Below are 12,698 nucleotides of genomic sequence, written 5' to 3'. Positions count from 1 at the left end.
TTAAAACACTTCCCCTGCAAATGCAGGGCCTGATGCCCACTTCAGTAGCCCCCCAAAATCTGGAGAACCCTGTGGGGAGGCCAAGCTGGGATCGGGTAGCCAGAGCTTCTGGCTGGAAGCTGAATGCTACGTGGGCCTGATGTTCATTCCACACTCTTGTGCTAGACCCAAGACTGGAATCTGTTTGGGTGGAGTTCAGTGATGGTTTACATAGCAGGGGCTCTAACCACGTAGCTTCAGCACAACTTGAATGGTTGAGGTGTGCGGGGCTCCATGGACTTGGGAAGCCTGGCTCTTCCTCCCTAAGCTCCCATTTTGTCTGTTAAGAGGCAGGCATGGGTACGACAAGGGTGGGAGTTTCGGTAATATTTTTTATTCCTATCTGCGTCAGTTTCCCTCTGTGCTTTGCATTGCTATGCACCAATTGTAAAGGGTTAAAAGCTGCTTTGGAGGCAAAGCGGGAGGCATGAGGTGTTGGGTCACCCAAGTGTCTAGGGTGGTGTGAATGGGGTGTTTCAGGACTGGCCAAAACTGAGTCCTATGAGTGGAGGCTCGGGAAAGGCAGTGGAAGCCCTAAGGGCAGGGGCATTCCCATCAAATGACAAACAGCCAAGGGGAAAGAGAGCTCCAACACCTCCTGCTGGGAGACAGCAAAGGTCCAGAGCTTGGGAACAAAGAGGAAGGGTCGTACATGGCTGCGAAGAGCTGAGCCTGCAGAGAAACAGGAGCTCCCACCAGGGACTGAGCCCAATAGTGCAGTATAGGAAGACAGCGATGCAGATCTGTCCCTATCCAGCAATGTTCACCTGGGCAGTAGACCCCGTACTTCCATACCATTTCTCTTGGACTCCCTAGCCTTAGGTATCTGGACACATGGGAGACTTTCTATTCTGTGGCCTTTATCTATGATACCCTGAATTCCTTTTTTTTTGTAATGGGGCTTCCCCTTTAGAATGATCAAAATAAGTGGGAGACATTTGGGGAGTATTTAAGGAGGCTGCCATTCTCTCCTGTTACCCCTGGGAGAGCGAGCACACCAGCCCTGCTTTTCCAATGCAGAGCTCAGAATTACACTGGCACAATAGACTCCCTAAGGAGCTAGTGAATTACACCTTGAAAATCTAGTATAAACCATCATGAAAAGCTGCCCATCTGATTATGAAGTATATCATACAGTCTCTTGAATTCAGAAAGCAGGTCTCTTCTTAAACCTTCAATTTAAGATGCATTTTTATTAACTGTTTCATTGGGTTTCTCTCACTTTAACATGGTCCTGTATGTCCCTCCCCCACTTCTGTGAAGTCCTTTCAGGTGTCCTTGAATGAGAAAAGCTCTGTCTAGTGTGTTGCTGTGTGTGTAAAGCTTGTTCCATTTTATTCACATTCTAGGTCTCTGATGGGAGGGGCCCAATGACAGACTTTGCTTTTCTCACCTTGTGTGGATACAGTTCAGCAGATGTCAATTTTGTCCCCCAGATCTTGACCTTCTTCATTCCTGTACGTTGGTCGCTGCTCTGGGGTTTGCTTTCCAGGATCCATCCAGAGAATGCAAGCCTTGCAGCAAACTGAAACCTAGCCCTGTCCAACCTGAGACTCTCTGAATGGAAAAACCGCGTTTATGCAGCTGTGTCTCGTATTCCTGGTGATACATTCTATCTGTCAGAGCGTTCTTCTTTTATTTGTGAGGGAGTGACAAGAAAACGATCAAGCATGTCCTGGAAATTGATAAATAGACATAATTTATGGGTAAAGATAAGGGGGAAAGGTGCCTAGCAGTTAAACTGGATCTGAGAGCATCCTCCAAAGGACAGTTCTCGCTAATCATGATTACACTAGTGTGTCCGGTGTGAACACAGACTACTCCTGCTTTCAATTTCCCTTTCCCGTTTCATTTACATCATAGGGGCCGAACAATGGAGAGTTCACAAACGTGCTTTATCTAGGTGGAACCATTTCAAGGGTTACAGATCGTCCTCCAAATTTAAAACATGGTGTGATGGCCAGATTCTCAGCTAGTGTAAACCATCACCGCTATGCTGATTTACAGCAGCGGAGTATCTGGACTATGCTGCACCCATTCATGGACCCATTTGAAGCCACCTGCTATGAAATTTTAATTTCTCTCTCAAGCATCCCCATCCCTGCACTATTTTCTCTGTCTCAAAAATAATTTGCAGGGGCACTTCCAAAACCAGCTCCCCCGCCCTCCCTCCCTCCCCCCCCCCCCCCCCCCCACTCCCACCCAGTTGCGCTCAGTAACTGCGGGGAATCATCCAGTGTCTAATAGTGTCACCTAGCTGCTTCATTTCTTCCATCAGTCAATTAAGTACCAAGGAAAGCTCCTGCCATGCCGCTGTCTGCCTCCAGAGGGCAGCAGCAGCAGGCACAATGTGCTCTGGCTGCAGTCTCGGAATCAGGCTTGCTGTTCAGTCAAGGGACTGTGATGGTTTCTGCAGGCGTCCAGAATTGTGGGTGGTCATGTTACCCCTCTGCCTCAGTGAGAGAGAGATTTGCTGCTGCTAAGCTGTGTGTGAGCTCCCTGCTGCTCTGGTCTGTTAGCCAGGCCAGCAAACTTCTCAGGCCACTTGCCAGTCTTGCCTGGCCTTGCAGGGAACTCTTCCCGAGATCTGTTGGAGGGGGCGGAGGGGTAGGGGCAGATTATTCCAAGATCATCCCTTCCTCTGAAACCTCTGGTGCCAGCTGCTGTCAGACACAGGACGTTGGACCAGACGGGCCCCTGTCCCCCCTTCCCGAACCACCTGGATGAGCATTTCTCTGTGGTATCCCGCCCCTGACACGGTCCATGCACTGGAGTTACCAGCCCTGCGGTCTCCAAAGACCCGGAACACCCCCAGCCGGCTGGCTCCGCTGAGGATGGATGCCTGGCTTTAACATGACAGCCTCCAGGGGAGTTTATAGTAAAACAAGGATGAGTCTATTACTAGAGAACACAGATTGAAGAGATACCAAGCAGAGAGAATAGAAACAGAAAATGGTTACAAAGAAAACGAAAGTATAACAAGCTTCTGAGAGATTTCATATAAACTTAGCAAGCTCCAAGCTTTTGTCTAAGGCAGTTTTCTCACCTACAGCTACTTCTCAGCATCCTCAACCCACGGGGTTGGGGATCCACTGTTCAAAGAGAGAGCATGTTGGCTTCTTTGTGATCCTGAAGTCATGGATAACAAAGGGATATTCTCTCCCCTTCTTCTTACAGTCCAGTGACCCTTTGAACTGTTCTTTTGAAGTGTGTCCCCACATGAAGTTCTTCTCCCCTGTGGTTTGTGCTCCCAAGAGCTGGTGCCGTGCTGTGTTCTCATCCGCCTGATAACTTGCTCTTCTGTTGACTTAAAATGCAGATGAAGCGTCCTTTGTGTTGGTTTCACAGTGCTTGATTCACAACCGATTCCCAGACAGACCTGTCCATCAACATCCCCTTGTCCGGTGGGGAGATGCATATTTTTAAAGTAACACCCGTACGCGGATGACCTACAGTGACCAGGCTGAGGTAAGTTTTCATTTGACACCTTACACGATGTTCTTTACAGATAAATATCGGGACAGCAGTGCGTTAGGTGTGGCGAGTTGTCAGGCCTGAGAGGAGTTACAGAACTGGAGGCCCTCAGCCAGTCAGCACCAAGGGCTCTTAGCACTTTAAAACATTTCTGCTTCAGCCTCTTCCAGCCTCAAACAATATCGCTCTAGACAACAGCAAATGCGTCCTGTTAAAATTGTCCCATGCTCAGGACTTGGTGAGTGGCTCAGGCAAATGCTCCTTCTTTATGGCAGCCCCCTGAAAAAGGGAAATGCTGTTGTGGGGGGCAAAGTTCACACAGGAGAGGCGGCTCTTCAGTTTTGCAGTCAGGTGCCGCTCCAGGAAATGCATCTCCTGTTGTGTCTTTACTTCACTTTGTGTTACCTGCTTAGAATGTTCGGGGGTGGAGGAGAGCGTCCGGGGACTAGGGCACTGGCTCCAGAGCACCTTGTCGCCGCTGGCGGACCGCGGGTGCCTGGTGTGGCCTTGTGAGTCGAAGAGGGAAGACGGTAGCGGGGCTGAGGAGCAGAACGTTGACAGCAAACTGTCTGGCTGAGTGCCTGGGTCAGAAGAGGCCTCGGCAAGCTCCCCCTTTCTCTGGCACACAGGCTGGGTGCAGGGTTGAGACTGGATTTGTTTGCGGAGATTGAAAGACGTCACTGCTCACGACTGGTGGAGGGAAGCGGTGCCGTGAATGAGTGGGCTGTGAAGTCAGCCTTCAGCTCACATACATCTGCTCTCGACACTGCCTCCATTGTCATCTACTCTGGTTCGCATACGAGTGTGGCTAGAATGAGTATCTGTGGCTGGACAGTCTTTGCCTCCCGTCTCCACCCCCTGTTAAAAGTGATCAGGGGCTTGGGAGAGGCTCTGTGGGAGAGGGGCTGTTATAACACTTTCTAGCACATGGATCTGGCACTGCAGTGCTTTCAAGGTCACTGATAATCCCTGGTGATCAGTTTCTTGTTCCATCACCCCTTGTGTCCTGCAGGTGCTTCAGATCTCAGCAAATCTGCAACAGGTGACTTTAGTTTGATGGAATTTACTTCTCTTTCTGTTCACAAATGTTCATTTTTGTAGCTATTGAAATTATTCCACTCTTTTTTGTTAGTTCCAATAACTCTTGACCATGTAAATTGTACTGATTGGTCAAGTCCCATGGGATTGTACCTGTTCCCAGCTCTCTTGTTGGGGTTCTCATGGGAATGCTCCTAGAAAAGAGGGGGAAGATTTGCTTTCCAGGAGTAAAAACAAGGAGTCCTTGTGGCACCTTAGAGACTAACACATTTATTTGGGCATAAGCTTTCATATGCCCAAATAAATGTGTTAGTCTCTAAGGTGCCACAGGGAGTCCTCGTTGTTTTTGCGGATACAGACTAACACGGCTACCACTCTGAAACCTGTTTCCAGGAGCAAGGTACCTGTGCACCTCCCACCCTCTGTGCCAGGGCTCATGCTACTAAGACGTGCACACTTTAAATGTTTGCAGATGGCGCAGGCAGAAGGGAACTCCTGGGTGTGCGGCACGTTGCCCAAAAGCTGCAATCGATATCTCACAACTGAAGCCACTGGTTTTGCCCTTCAGCAATGTTTTCTGGTCTTGCCCTTGACGTCAGTCCATATTGATTGTGTTGTGGGAATCCTCTGCCATGCACCAGTAGTTGGGGTAGCCGAGGGGTCTGCCTTCTCGATCTGAAACCCCTGGAGAGAAAGGGTTGCCGCTCCTTAGAGAAGTTGGGAAAGTTTTTGCAATTTGAGCTTCAACTTACCTGTGCCAGAGGAAATGCACAGAGGGATCACCTCAGCTGCCACTAAAATGCAGGCTTCTCTGGGGTAGAGCGCAGCAGCTGTTTGAGGGCCTGGTCCAACTTCCATTGAAGTCAGAGGGACTGAGCCTGGGCTTTGAGAGCACATAGTACCGCTGGTAACAGCCTATTGCCGTATCCAAATGAAACCAGCGGGAGAATGACCGTTACGGCACACAGCACCATGGAGGGTGAGCATCCGTGTCCAGGGAGAGACCGTTCAGTTGTGCAATTTTCCCACCACGTGACCGCTCTTGTGGGTGCTGGGGGCTTTGTGATTATCCCGAAAAGGCAGAAGCTCTGGATTTTATGACTCTGCCGGGTCCATATGAAGTTGCTTTTTAAATGGAACAGCCTGATCTGTAAAATGGGGACAAGAATGCTCCCTTTCTCCCATTTCTGGTTGATTTTGATTGGTGGCTCTATGCGGCTGGCTGGCTGGCTCTCTGGACAGTGCCTAGCATGAGTGGCCCTGGTCTCACTCGGGACGTCTCGGTGCCACTGGGCTACCAGTATAACTGGTAGTGATCAGTAAAAGGAAAGTTCTGCCCAGATCTCACTGGATCCATGTAAAGCCTCTCTGAGGCTCTGCCTCGCTCTTTCCTCGTCCCGCCACCTGTCACCATTCATCAGCTACTCAGCTGCCCTCAGGCCTTTTACAGCAATTTCTCAATTGCTTCGGCAGCCTGGAATAGACACGTTTCACAGGCTGTCACCACTGTGCTGCTGAGGAGAAGACTGAGGCAAACTGCTTCCCCAGCCTGGTGCCATCCCACCTGCCCAGTGAGAAAGCCCTGTGCCCTCCAGAGCTTGCTTTTCACTTCTCTACCCTGGTCTTGTTCTGCCTGTCCATGTGCTCTCTGCGGGGCTCAGAGGACAGGTGTCCGGAGTGAACTCAATCCCGCTCTCCAAGAGTGCTAGCTCTTCCTGTGTGTTTTATTCCAGCACCGTGAGAACTGGATCCTCCTAACATGCATCTAAAGCAGCCGGTCAGACCTCAGCAGGGATTCCCAGCACTCGTGTCGCCCATTCTTGGCCTTTATTTGTTCTTCCAGAAATGTACTACTTGCCTTCAGCGGCTCGACTCCCCTGGGTCGGGGCTTTACAACGTTTGTATGTTGTTAACACTCATTTTTCTACTGCTGTAAACTTGCAGGGCACTTTGCAAATGTGGATCAAGCCCTGTTCTCAGGCCCAGGAGCAGATCCTCCAGTTTTCATCCGGATTTCAGCATTCCTTGCTCCAGGGTTGCTCCTTTGGCACAAATGGCTTCTGTTTCCGCCACTGCTGACTCTGATGTGACGTCTGTGCCATGCCCCCCCAACCCCGCTGCCCATGGAAGCTGGGGTAACACCTGTCTCATTGGGATTCTGGGCTGGAAGGTGAACTAGAGAAGGGTAAAGTGTCAGCATTCCCCTCTGGCCCGGCATCTTTCATGGTGCATATAGAATCCCGTCTTTCCTCTCTGATGTCAGAGGCCCTGTCTCTGCTCGGAGCTGGCGTGCCGTCCGTCTCTTGCTATTGATCTTACGTTAGCTGCTACCCAGCCTGCAGCCACCAGCAATCCCTGGCAGTGGGCTCTGCTAGTACTGTTCTCTGACAATCTAATACTCTCAGCCCCTGGCAGACTGTGTCTAAACTTCATGTTGCTTATTGTCCCCACATATTTGCTCTTCAAATTGTTTTTCTGTTAAAGCTCATAAATCCGGGATTCTGCTGCAGTTTTACAGCCGACCTGCTTTATGCAGCTGGGGTTTTGTCGGCACTGCAGCGCCAAGAACGTCGGGAGGGCTCCGTGCCATGTGTCAGGGGGCGGGCGTCCAAAGCCATGGTCCATCCTGTACGGTGGTGAAGCACAGCGCAGGGCGTGGGTGTCAAAGCAGCTAAAGTTTCCGCTTCTGAGAAGAGTGTGAATGTGGCTGCAGGGAGTGTGCGCTACACAAATAGACTCCCGTCGGTTCCCTGTCGGACAGAGGGGCTCACCAAGACCTGTTTACATCTGCCAGGCTGCAAAGTGAGCTGAGGGGCTTTGCCTTTTTAGAAGACTAGCACCTGTCGCTGTACAAGACTTTTCCAGCTCTCCAGAAAGCTGTTACCAAGCCTCATGCCACCGAGCAGGAAATGGCACCTTCCACCTCTGCAGGGCTCACAGCTGGGGTGTTGGCTCCCCACCCCACCCCACCCCTTTGTTAAACACAAAAGAAACACATTTCTTTTTTTTTTTTTTAAAAAACAAATGAGAACTGCAGGTCTTCACTGTGTAGTTCTCCCAGAATCCCGTGTGGCTCAACGGTGAGTGAGCCAGGTTATTTCACCACAGATTCCAGGGTAATAATTGCGAGGCAAAGCGTGTTTTAGTCAAATGCTCTGTGTTAACCCCTGCTTAGCCAAACCCCGAGCCAAGGGTGTGGAGAGAAGTGCTTTTGCTAAAATCAGCTGGTTAAAGGTAGAGGGCACATTTGATTCACTTTAACGCCCGCCGGAGCAGGGGACATGAGACCATCCTGATATTTGAGTGGTGAAAAAAAGAGGACAAACCCCTCCAAGCTTTTGTTATAATTCATAAAGATACTCAATCCCCATTTTTCCCTGCTCCAGGTCACCTTTTGAGGATGACAGGGATCCTTTGGAGCAGTGGTTCTCCACCTGTTTACCATTGTGGGCTGCATATGCATCTCTGTTACGTGGGCCCCGTCCACACACTATATATACTACCTGGGTGGCCCTCAGCATGTCACGTTGGCTGCAGCTGTGTGCTGCTTGGCCTTGGGCTGAGAACCACGGCTGTGGAGGCTCCAGGCTCTCTGCTTTAGCGTGGCCTCTGCCGTCCCTGGCTTGCGCAGTTATCGTGCGGTCTCCTGTTTGTAGAAGGGCAACTGTCTCAGGGCCGGACAACAAGGGGCCGAATTCTGCTCAGGTTACACCAGAGTAAATTCAGATGAACTCAGCAGAAATCAGTGCAGTTGCCCCTGCTTTACACCACTGAGAGAGGGCGGAGGCCAAGGGCAGGCCTGCCGGTTCGGATTGGGCCCCGGCAGTGACTCGTCCCAGAGCGCTCGAGGCTCTGGGGAGACAATCACTGAATATTTATGAAGGGAAATCCAACCCTTCCCTTCTTTCCTATGAAACAAATTGACGCCAAAGAGCAAGAGGCTGTTAGCAGCCAAGTTTCCAGCAGGCTGGATCCCTTAGCTCAGAGACTGGAGATATTTATCCCAGTAATAGCTCTGCAAAGGCACCTAAGCCAAAGGTTGTAAGCAAAAAATATTAGCACGTGGAGAAGAGTAATGGGCCCCGTTCTCTGTTTTCCTGGCTGCTGAGAGCGTCAGCAGTCTGGCTGCCTGTCTCAATGCCCTAAAATATCTCTGATCGTGCGTTCCTACCTGCACGGTGCAGGGAAGGGACCGTTCTTTGGAAGTAATTGCTCCCTCTGTGATGCCGGGCTGATGTATGGGACGCGAGGCTGGCAGGTGATGCTTGCATTGCCTTGGAACGCTGCTCATTAGGGCGTTGAAGGCCTGCATCGCTGTCCCTGCTGCGAGGAGCAAAATGCCCTCGTTCAAGGGCCTGGCCGACGTCCTGCCTGACAGCGTGGTGATCCCCCCGGTGAGCTGGCTGGGACTGGGCTGAGCCGGCGGCCCCTTAGGCTCGTCCTTCAGCCTGCTGCCCTGCTAATGAATGTGGGGGCAGCCCTGGCCTGACAGTGGCTAGCTGGGGTGGAGGAGGGCCACCAGAAGTCACTGGCCATGAATGCCCTGTTAACATCCTAGGCTGTGAATTTGCTGTCAGGGCCCTCAGCTGCTCTTGGATCTCTCCTCCCCCCCCTCCCCCCGCCTGCCTCCCTCCCAGGCCCTTTGTACTCAGCCCTGTCCTTGGAAGAGAGCTGCCTGCAGCTGCATGGGCAGCACAAAAGGGGTGCTGGAGAGGGCAGTTAACCCTTGCCCACCTGTTTGCTCTCCTGCTGGAGCCTGCTGGGGGTGGGGCTGAAGGGGAGCCAGGCCCTAGCTGGACTTGGCTGGAGAGGTTGGGGAGGGGGGGTGCAGTGCTCCTTTCTGTGATTAAGTTAACAGGGCTATTGCTTTCCTGGTGCTTCCTCCTTCCCAGCAGCTCAGCTGGCCCCATCCCACTGCGGCCAGCCCGGCCCTCCTCCCAGGACATGGGGGAGATGGGCTGCAGATGGCAGCGAAGCTCCCGGCAGGGGAGCCACGAGGTTTGATGAGATGGTTTGGGCTCTGGCCTAGTGAGGCTGGGTCTGTGATTCCCGCTTCCCATTTATGCAGCACCTTGCACAGTGAAAGGTCCGGAAGAGCCTTGCAGAGGGCATGGAGAGGAAATATCCGCCCGCCCTGCAAATGCAGCCAGCTCTGGGGTGGAACGTAGTAGCTGTCTGGTGCTGTACAGCAATGCAGGGCAGGAAGGCAAGGAGGACACCTGTTGTGAACTTCCTTTCCCATCCATGCTTTTAAAGGACAGTCCTTTCCTACAGGACGGTACTGCTGGGACCGCCTTGGAGACGGGAGTCCTCTAGCCCAGAACAGGCACAGTGTGGGTAACAGCAGGCTAAACCACACCCCAGCCTGCCCCTCCAGAGGCCCTTACTCCTAGCCTGGAGGACCCAGCTGTAGAAGTCCCCGGGGAGTTCACCTGCCATATCCCGTTGGCACTTGGAGAGTACAAGTGAATGAAGGGGGGGGGGGGGGGATTTTGTGAACCAGACGCCTGCCTGCTGTTTAACCAGACTGCGCCCTGAACAGCCATCACCTGAGCAGCTTTTGGTGACATGGGCTGGATTTGAGCCCGCTGATCGACTCCATCGTTGGAGACCAGTTCTCCCCTGCACGATTGCTACAGGAAATGCACCCGGCAGTTCATCTGGGGCTCACGCGACTAGCTGAGTTTGCTGAAGCAGGAGATGGGGCTCGGTACCTGACCTCTTGTCTCGGCCGCACAGAACGGGGCTATTGCGGGCACTGGTGAAACATCTCAGGAACCAGGGTGTAGTTGAGATGTGTCTGGCCCAGCCTCCTCCAATCCCCTGTGCAAATTAATCTGCAATTTCTTTAATCCTAGGGATGCCGATCCTAGGGCTCATAAACTGACCCCAGCCCCTGGCTGCCTGCAGATCCCAGCATAGCCAGTAACCGCGAGTATTGGCCATAGGATCTGACATAACGGAGCTAACTCTGTTCCCTCACGACCGCTCCTCAAGTCTTTTCAGGCACTTGGTGATCGCTGCTCGAGGACCAATTGCTTATCCCAGCCGCCGTGGGAATGTTTTCTTGAGTGTTAGCGCACGTTCTCCACAGGCCCAGAAAGGTTCTCTGCAGGCGACCACAACATCAGCCGTTCCCAGTGAAATGAGGATGAATAATATCTGCAAGATGTGCAGCCCAGTTATAAATCAACCGCCCTGGAGGCGAGGCAGGCCGGGGCTTGTTTTTCCTTATGCCTGCGCCACAATCCTGGCCTTCAGCTGCAGAGTCTGGACTTCTCAGGCCTTACAATCACCTCGGGCACAGGGGGGGCCCTATGGCTTAATGCCCTTCCCCTGCTCAAGGAGAGAGGGGAATAGATCATCTACCCCATGCTCCGTATTCAGTGAATGCAATGCACAGGGACGGTGGCCGATTGACAGCCCTGGAGACATGGGCCGTAGCAGGGAAATCTTTCCTCCCTCCCCAGCCCTGCCTGGGTGCCTCAACCCTGACCTGGAGGGAGCCACCCCTCAGCGTAAGTGTGGCACCCAGGGCCTGCTCAGTCTTTGACCTGCCTGTCGCTGTTGTCCGTAAAGGAAGGCACCTGGCCGCTTGGAACCGAGAGGGGCAGCTCACTCCAAGTGGGCCATGGAATAGCCGTTCATCAGACTAATGGCCCAAACCTCCGACCATTGCCAGCCTGGGCTGGATTGGACAAGTGACGTGTGTCCCTGTCACTGGGGTGACCAGGCCCCTTTCTCAGTGTGATGGGGAGTGCTTCCCGCTCCTAGCGGGTACCTCTGCAATTCTTTCACCCCTCCTGGATGTGCTGACTCCCTGACTCCGACACCTCCGTGTCCTTCTGCGTTTCACACCCTGTGGCTCTGGGGAGCGGCGCTTCGGGGGCGAGGTGAAACCACCAGGCATCAAGGGACTGGCGAGGGAGCTTCTGTCAAGGGTTGTCTCATTCTGCTGGCCATCAGCAGGGCCGGGAAGGGATCCCGCCCTGGGGCTGGATGTCTTCCTAAAAGATCTGCTCCAGGGATTATTTTGGGGGAGTTGCCTGGCCTGGGTTATGTGGGAGGCCAGACGGGTCCCTTTTGCCCTTGGAATCTGTGCAGCACTACACAGGCAGCAGGGGACCATATGAGGGGAGGATGGATTTGCTTTTCTCCGCTGCCAGGAAATTGGACTCCTGTCTCCAGCAGCTACTGACTTGATGGCCCCCTGGTCTGATCTAGTTAGGTAGGGCCATTGTAAATCTCTTCCCATTCATTATGGTCTGAAGTCATCTAGCAAAGCCTCATCCCTCCAAAGCAGTGAACTCCCTCTGGCATTCTTACTTGGGTGGCGTAGCAGGAGCGGAGAACAGGCTTTTCCAGGCTTGGGTTTGCACAGTCCCACCGGCAGCCCTCGGCCAGCCACGCTGGCTGCATTAGTCCCTCCCTGGGGTATGTGGACAAGGCCAGGGGGGAGGTTCAGTATCTGTTAAAGGCTGGTTGCCCCTTTCTCTCCCCTAAAGGCACAGAATCCTGATGAGTGGATATGGACTAATGTGTCACGTACAGGGTGCAGGCAGGGATTTCCTGCTGGGGTGCTCGCCTTGGGGGTTCCTTTCCGAACACCTGCCAAAGGCCGTTCCTGGCAGGAAGGCGTCTGGACAGCCAGTGCAGATGTGATCATCTACCCCGCCCCCCCTCCCTCCCCCGCTTTGCAGCTTGTTGCCACATCAGCTCCCCCTCCCTCCCGAGGGCTGCTGTCTCTGGCCTAGCCTGGCTGTCCTCCTCTCGCATATCAGCGGGCGTGGCTGGAGAGGTTTGTCTGGACCGGTTTGTCTGGACCCAGTGCCTTGTCCGCTGCAAGGAGACAGGGCTCATAACTCCCTCTTAGCTTTATGCCGCTCTACGTCGGCTATGAATTATTGACAGGCTGGGAGGCTCGTTCGCTGCCCTTCGGTGTGAGAGGGATGGGGCCTGCCTGCGTGCCTACTGAAGGAGCACAGAGATGCATGTTAGTGTAGACACTAAGAATAACCAGGCAGAAAACCCCAGCTTCCTAATCGATCGCAGCAGGACTGCAGAGCCGCGCTGCAGGGGAAATTGTTCTTGGCTCCTTTCTCTCTTCCCACCCTGGGCTCTGGAAACACAGAGAAGAGGCTCAGACC

Source organism: Chelonia mydas, chromosome 15, assembly GCF_015237465.2.
Source record: "Chelonia mydas isolate rCheMyd1 chromosome 15, rCheMyd1.pri.v2, whole genome shotgun sequence".
Classification (NCBI taxonomy): domain Eukaryota; kingdom Metazoa; phylum Chordata; order Testudines; family Cheloniidae; genus Chelonia; species Chelonia mydas.
This window is presented reverse-complemented; position numbering follows the sequence as displayed.